Genomic DNA, 8,681 nt, shown 5'->3' on the forward strand with positions numbered 1-8,681 from the left:
GCAAGAGACCATGAAATCAATAAAACATTCTCGTTTTCCACTGGTCCTTCCGATGGTTACTGGGTGGGTCTGAGCAGAGGAAATTCACAAGGACCGGGAGGCCGCATTAGTGCTTTTTGCTTTGCCTGAACTTAACTTCACATCTCAACAGGAAACAGGGTTAGCTGAAGAGAGCAGATCCTCTGGGGTTTGCATTTGTTTGTTGGTCTTAGTTTTCAGCAAGACCACGGACAGCCACACTCCACAGAATGGTTTTGACTGGCCCACTCTTATTTTAATAAATAAATGACACTGAAGAGTCTGGCAGTTCTGGGCGGCAGGGTTTTATGAGCTAATCACACCCCTGGGGGGAATTTGGCTGTGTGTAGTGTAGTTTCACCCTAGGGGTGTGATTACTCTATGGTAACCACACCCACCTGTCATGCTTTATTTCTTAACTAATAAATCACTACAAATGATGTGATCTGCTCAGCCCTGTATCTCAGAGCTCTCCTTGTGCAGACAAACAGCCCCTCCAGTGAAGCCAGTGGAGAAAAGTGATGTTCTCTGAATCGATATTTCCCTCTTGCCCTTTGTAATAAAATTTCTAAAACAGGAGTGTGTTTTAGGTCCTGTCTTCTATCAGGGCATTCAAAAGAGGCACTGACTCCTTCTTTCCACTTAAGATCTTATCAGGTGAGAAAACCCCTTCCATTGCATCACCCCAGAGAAGAGCCTAGTCTGGTATGTGGTGGACCCCTACTAGATTTAAACATGCACTTTCCCTTGGAATTCTGGTTATTTGTGATCCTAGGGTGACTGGGAGCAGGATTTTTTTATCAGGACTTTGCTGGACTGGCACACGTGCTTTTAAAGGTCTTTCAGCATAATCAGTGTCACTCCCATTGCACTTGTATTTCTCCAGCCGCTCTCTGACCACGTTCCATCTTCCTCAGCGATGCATTCATTTGCTTTAGCTCCACCTAGTCTAATTGACAGCATCTATTGTTGCTGCCTACAACTTTTGTTCTTCTGGTCTTTATCCCCCAAAATAGGAATGCCATGCCCATCTTTTCTTTCTTTCTTTTTTTTTTAAAGATTTCTTGGGCTGGTTCCACACAGGACAGCATTCTACATAAAAGGCAGTGGTAAGCCCAGGACATAGAAACTTACACATCCCAGAAGTCCTACTGGAGCTGGACACCAACTAGAAAAAAGGGTTACCCATCGGAGGCCTGGCAAAGGTCAATAAAATACATATGTGAATATACAGAGTAGAGTGATCTTGTTGGATTTTGCAAAGGGAAGAAAGAACATATTTAAATAAGGCCATAACTGTTGTTTTGAACTTCCCTGGTGGCTTAGATGGTAAAGAATCTGCCTGCAATGCAGGAGACCCAGATTCGATCCCTAGGTTGGGAAAATCCCCTGGAGAAGGGAATGGCTTTAGCTACTTGAGATAAATTTTGAGAACTTGAACCAAATTTGGAGGAGGAACTATACTGGGGAGGGTGATTCTGCCTCCAATGTCAACCCTGAAAGGAAGCAATGATCCTCCCCACGTGGGTGGCCAGGATATCTCAATGATTTCCCTCTTACTATCCAGAATTGCCTTGGCAGTTCTGACCTGGGCTTCCAGTCCCAACGTCTAGGCCATGGTTCTCATCCCATGGCCCATGAGATGCAGTGCCTATTGCATTCAGGCTTGAGGGGTAAGGAGAAGACTCAGTGAACAGTCACTGGAAGGTAATGAAAAGGGACCTTCATATTTGAAGATTATATAGGGAATCTAATCTCCACTTCTCAAGATGACTCGATATTAGTGAAACATGTCATTTTCTCATAGGTAAGTTTGGAGCTAAGGAATATCCATTAACTTGACTAGTAAAGTGTGTGAGTTAATGGATTCTACTGTGCCGTGCTTAGTCACTTAGTCATGTCTGACTCTTTTTGCAACCCCATGGACTGTAGCCCTCCAGGCTCCTCTGTCCATGCGGATTCTCCAGGCAAGAATACTGGAGTGGGTTGCCATGCCCTCCTCCAGAGGATCTTCCCAACCCAGGGATCAAACCCAGGTCTCCCACGTTGCAGGTGGATTCTTTACTGTCTGAGCCACCAGGGAAGCCCAAGGAAACTGAAATGCATAGCCTGGCCCTTCTCCAGGGGATCTTCTCAACCCAGAAATTGAACTGGGGTCTCCTGCATTGCAAGCAGATACTTTACCAGCTGAGCTATGAGGGAAGCCCCAATGGATTCTACTAGACATCCTAATTTAGACTTACTCTCTGTTTTATTCTACACCCTTATTAAGTACAAAACCGTGGGGGAATTCCCTGGCCGTCCAGTGGTTAGGGTTCCACACTGTCACTACCAAAGTCCCGGGTTCAACCCCTGTTCAGGAAACTAAGATACAACAAGCTGTGCTGCACAGCACCCCCCTCCAGAAAGTGCAAAACGTTAACCAAATTTTAATATTTTCTCAGCATCAGAGCACATGTCTCTGTCCAGTGGTGATTATCACCAAGGATGTCTTACCTGAGAGCTGCCTATCATGCAATTGCTTTTGTCCCTCAGCTTCCACAGAGAGGCAGTACAGTCAAGCAGGGCTCTATGGGTCAATTCTTTTGTGTTCAACCTAGGAAGGTGCTTCGTGCTGGCGTGCTTCGGCCATGTCCAGAGAAGTGAGCCAGTATCATATGCACATGTACCACTCTCTAGTTTGACTTTTCTTCAAGTAACTTGTCTCCTACACTCTTTACATTTTCCCAACAATCCATCTCTTTGACCGTCTTCCATGTTTTATTTTAAAATCTAGTTTTTTGGTGATTGGTGCCCTGTGGTAACTGTGGACTCACCTCTTGAGACTGATAATATTTACACATGGCAGCAGAACAAGCACTGAGCCTGGAGATGGAGGACTCAGCTTTGAGCTCCAGCTCCACACATTCTCACCATGGACAGTGTAGCAGAGAAAGAAATCTAGGCAACATTCTGATTGCATTAGGCTGGTTTGGAATCTGAACCTCAGTACTTTTTACAACTCACTTGGGCATTCTTAGGTGCATCAAAGATTAAGAACCACTGCTTGCATCTTAAACTTACTCAGTGTTGTGGGTCAATTACATCTAAATAAAGATGGGGGAGGGAGAGTGGAGAACCTCTGCTCTGTACTGATGCATTGACAGAGCACTTGGGAGTCCAGGAAACTACAAGGCCAGGACCCCAAGGCTAGGAAAGCCAGTACTGGGGCATCTGACTTGGGCTCTTACTTTGTTATATTCTTTAAGGAAAAAAAATACCCTCTTTATGCTACTGTTCATGCTTATCATGATAGTGCCTAGGAGCAAGCTCTAGAAGAGGAGAAAGCGTGCATGAGCCCAAGTCCAGGCTCTAACACTGCAGCTATGTGACCTTGGACAAGTCACTTTATTTCTCCTGGACCTCAGTCTTTCAAAATCTGGCAATGTGAAAGATGCCAGTCTCCAGTGCACAAGTTGGTTGGAAGAACGAACTGTAATAAGTACACCTGCCAAGTATCATGTGCTTGCTCTGATGCTCCGGCAACATTCAAGTGCTTCATGTGAATACCTCATTTGACTTGCAAACTTTCATCTGAGGAAGGTCTTCTGGGGAGACAGTGCACTGAAAAGGTGCTTTGTGATCGGGAAGGCTTTATGAAGGCATGAGAGGCTCATGCTTCACAGGGTAGAAAGACAGATCTAGTTTGACTTTATTTCTTCCTTATGTCTTAAATTATTTGCCCTTCATAGTCTTCCAGAACTCTCTGACATATATATTTTCCGAGGCTACATAACTGAAAAGCAAAGACACAGAATTCACATTTGATTCTTTTAACACTGAGATTGTTGATCTTTCTACTCTACTCAACTAGTTCCTGGTTAATTGCAAGTATAGCACATTTGAATCCAACTGTTAGTTCTCTGATACACAAAGTGTGATCCATGGACTTAGAGCATCAGCTTCTTCAAATTCTAAAAAAATGTTCAAAGTTTAAAATGTTTAGTTTCATTATGTCACTTAGTATAGTTTCTGTATTCTGACAGTGGGGCATGTCTCTTCCAGGCCTAAATATCAATTCTGGGCACATGAAGTATGACCACTTATTCAGATGTGAAGTCCTTCAGGTTGGCCAAAATGTGCACTAGTAATCCTTACGTATGTACTTCCTGAGAAGCTTACAGTTGTTCTCCTTCTATCAGTCAGTTCAGTCGCTCAGTCGTGTCTGACTCTTTGCGACCCCATGGACTGCAGCACTCCAGGCCTCCCTGTCCATCACCAACTCCCAGGGTTTACTCAGACTCACGTCCATTGAATCGATGATGCCATCCAACCATCTCATCCTCTGTCATCCCCTTCTCCTCCTGCCCTCAATCTTTCCCAGCATCAGGGTCTTTTCCAGTGAGTCAGTTCTTTGCATCAGGTGGCCAAAGTATTGGAGTTTCTGCTTCAACATCAGTCCTTCCAAGGAACATTCAGGACTGATTTCCTTTAGGATGGACTGGTTGGATCTCCTTGCAGTCCAAGGGACTCTCAAGAGTCTTCTCCAACACCACAGTTCAAAAGCATTAATTCTTCACTGCTCAGCTTTCTTTGTAGTCCAGCTCTCACGTCCATACATGACCACTGGAAAAACCATAGCCTTGACTAGACGGACCTTTGTTGGGAAAGTAGTGTTTCTGCTTTTTCATATGCTATCTAGGTTGGTCATAACTTTCCTTCCAAGGAGTAAGCGTCTTTTAATTTCATGGCTGCAGTCACCATCTGCAGTGAATTTGGAGCCCAAGAAAATAAAGTCTGCCACTGTTTCCACGGTTTCTCCATCTATTTGCCATGAAGTGATGGGACTGGATGCCATAATCTTAGTTTTCTGAATGTTGAGCTTTAAGCCAACTTTTTCAACTTTTATTGAAACTAACTTAAGATGTGCTTTTTTTTTTTTAATTACAGATTTTATTTATTGTTAACTCTCTTTGGTTTTAATGAGTTGACTGCCCCCTGGTGGAAAAGAACTGTCAGCGCACACGAAATCTAGTGCCATTGCTGTTTAAGATCTGAACTATTACGTGCGTAGGTCAGCCGCTCATTTGTGTCCCACTCTTTGCGACACCGTGGACTGTATAGCCCACCAGCCTCCTCTGTCCGTGGAATTTGCCCGGGAAGAATACTGGAGTGGGTTGTCATTTCCTCCTCCAAGGGATCTTCCTGATCCAGAGATCGAACTCGAGTTTCCTGCACCTCCTCCTGCATTGGCAGGCAGCTTCTTTTTTATTTTTTTGCAGGCTTATTCTTTACCACTAAGTCACCAATGATATGCTGGCTGTTGCACATATCTGGGAGAAGTCCACAAACCAATTTTGTGGAATTTTCCAGGACTCAATACAGAGTCCTGGAAACCCCTCAGGACTCTTTATATAATCATATACTCCAAGGATATATTTAAAGACACAAGTTGGAGGAGGTGAACTCAGTGGCCTAAGCAGAATAACATGGTTTCAAAATACAGTCTAACATATCTAGTAACACAGGCATGTTATTTTGTCTCTAAATTAAATATTGATGGGGCCAGAAAACTTTCTGCTTATCTCTGCTTCTAATAAAGTTCATTTTATAGGATATTTGGTTGGGTTTTATTGATAGTAAATCTAGAAATGGCAAAACAGTGTAGTTTTTCAATACCAGTACAAGATAATACATTTTATGCACATACAGAAATGAAATTCTTATAATCTCAAGCCTGAAGTACGGAGGTAATTAATATTGGCTTTAATTGTTTCCTTTTTTCCTTTAAAAAAAAAAAGTACATCTGCATTCACCCAGAAGCACATGCAGAGTTGAAATCAGACTGTCTGGGTGTTTTGGACACAAAAGGAACCTTTGAAAACTCTGATTTGAGCATATGAGTGTCAAGGACCCCCGCAACAGAGCCGATCCAAAACGCACTACAGTGTTTCCATTCAGCGGGCATCAATGTGCCTCTTTAAGGGTTTTTCAGAATCCCAGGAAATTGTGATTACATGGCATTAGCTTTTCATTTTCTAAAGAATGGGTGAAAAGCATGAAAGTCCTCTTAACAATGTGAAGAAAAGTATTTTTGGTTCTGGTAAACTTCTGCTGTTCTCTGATAAAAACTACACAGAAATGCCTTTAGGATACCACCCAATCCTACATACAATTGTAGCTCAGTCGTGTGGGTGCTGGAGGGAGTACCACCTTATCCAGCCTGAAAAAGACTCCCAAACGCCTATTGTTCCCCCGAACAGTCACTTAGTCAAGGATGGTATTCATTCCAGCGATATCATGAATGTATTTGTCTCTATTAGATGTTCTCACTTTTCCATGGATTTGTGGAAGAAAATAAATCCAAGTAAATCACTGTAGGTTTTGGTAGCAATTTACTTCATCTGGTTGATTCTGTATTTGCTATATAGAGGAGGAAATTATTCAGTACTCCATTATGTGTACAAATTGTGGAAATAATATTGACTTGGCTACATTACATACGTACTAGTGGTATTTACTGGAGAAGGAAATGGCAACCCACCGCAGTGTTCTTGCCTGGAGAATCCCAGGGACAGGGAAGCCTGGTGGGCTGCAGTCCACGGGGTTGCAGAGACGGACACGACTGAAGCGACTTTGCAGCAGTAGCAGCAGCAGTGGTATTTACTGAATATCAACAAAAAAAACACCAAGAATCGGTTCAGATCATCAGTGGGTTCTAAGCATATTTGTATGAACCCAAAGATTCCTTCAAGATCCTGATAAGAAACCAATGTTGAAATCCTAGAATATTTTAGGGCAATATAAGGATTGGGGCTGGGCTTCCAGGTGGTACAGTGGAAAAGAATCTGCCTGCCAATGCCGGAAATGCAAGAGATTTCGGGTTCAGTCCCTGGGTGGGGAAGATCCCCTGGAGGAGGAAATCGCAACTCGCTTCAGTATTCTTGCCTGGAAGATTCCATAGACAGAGGAGCCTGTCAGGCTACAGGCCATAGGGTTGCAAAGAGTCAGACGGGACTGAGCACACACGGATTGGGGCTACCACCATCACACCATTATCAATTTAATGTATTGTGAGATCATCAAATGATAGTCTTATTAGAGAACTCAAAGTCTCTAAACTCATGCTTTTTGAATTTTAATATGTGTAACAATTGCTTAGATGTGTCCTTATTAGAAACAAATTCAGATTCACAGGCCCCTTGCAAAGATCATGATTCATTATGTAAGGTGTGGAGCCCGGGAGTCAGCATTCGAATAACATCCTTTAGGATGCAGTGACCTATGGTGGGCTCAAAGAAACAAAACTCAACCCTTTTAATCCACCTTTAATATTCACCTAATCTGATTGTCCCCACCTGTCCAAATGCTTTTACTCATCTTGTTGTGCTGGTCTCCAGGTTTGGATAAATAATTATTTCTTTTCCACATAGTAGTAAATGGCCACTCCATCGTCACCTGGTGGGGAAAGCTAAGGAAATATTTACTTTATGGAGAAGCCACTCATCTCTTGAACAAAGTCAAGTTAGAATGGGCTTGCCTAGGTCTGGACATCTGTTTACTTTTCGATATTTTTTTAAATGTTTTTATATATTTATTTGGCTGCACCAGGTCTTTCTTTACCTGTGGCATGTGGGATTTTTAGTTGCATCATGCAAGCTCTCAGCTGCAGCAGATGAGATCTAATTCCACGACCAGGGACTGAACGCTTACCCCCTGCACTGGGAGCATGGAGTCTTAGCCACTGGACCACCGGGGAAGTCCCTATTTTTTGATATTGAAGAAAAAGTTATATGCCTTTCCCCGCCTCCTCCCCCATGTTGTATACCTTTGCTGCTGAAAGTGATCCATGGACCAGCAGCAGCTGGGAGTTCATTAGAAATGCAGAATCTCAGGCCTCATCCATACCTACTGACTCAGACTCTGCACTTGATCAAGATCCTGGGTGATCCCTGTGCACGTGAAAGGTGTGTATGATCAACAGCCTTTTTTGGAGAAGAGTAAGTGGGTGAGTGTGGGCTTCTTGACAGCACAACTAAACGTGCCCTAGGTAACATCTAATCACAAGAGGATCAAAGAAGTTCTGTGGACTAGGCGGACAACTTTTTTCCTTCCAAGATCACCTATTTAACCTAACACTTCAACTTAGAAAAAATTTATTTATTCATTTATTTATTTGGCTGCATGGAGTCTTAGTTGTGGCACGTGGGACCGTCTCTGCGGTCATGCAGACCTTTCCTTGTGGCCTAAGGACTCTCGAGTTGCAGTGTGCCAGCTCCGGGGCTTCAGCAATCGCAGCCCGTGGGCTTAGTTTCCCCTCGGCATGTAGGATCTTAGTTCCTAGGGATCTAACCCTGTGTCACCTGCTTTGGAAGGTGGGTTCTTAACCAGTGGATCAGCCCCCAGCTTTTTCACCCTTGAAGCCTGAGACAGTCCTATGACCTGGATCGCTTCGGGATGCTCACTGCTGGGACAATAGTTTACTCCGTGTGCCACCCCCCAGTCCCTCTAGATGCCCAGTCTCTCTTCAGCAGACTTGAGCAGGCTTTCTTGCAAGCAGGGTTCTGGGAAAGAGGCTGGAAAGAGTGCAAAAGAGAACCAGGAAGGCCGCTACCCTCTAGAAGCGGTGCTGGTTTAGTCGCTAAGTCATGTCCAACTCTTTGCGACCCCATGGACTGTAGCCG

The sequence above is a fragment of the Bos javanicus genome, chromosome 6, assembly GCF_032452875.1.
Source record: "Bos javanicus breed banteng chromosome 6, ARS-OSU_banteng_1.0, whole genome shotgun sequence".
Lineage (NCBI taxonomy): Eukaryota > Metazoa > Chordata > Mammalia > Artiodactyla > Bovidae > Bos > Bos javanicus.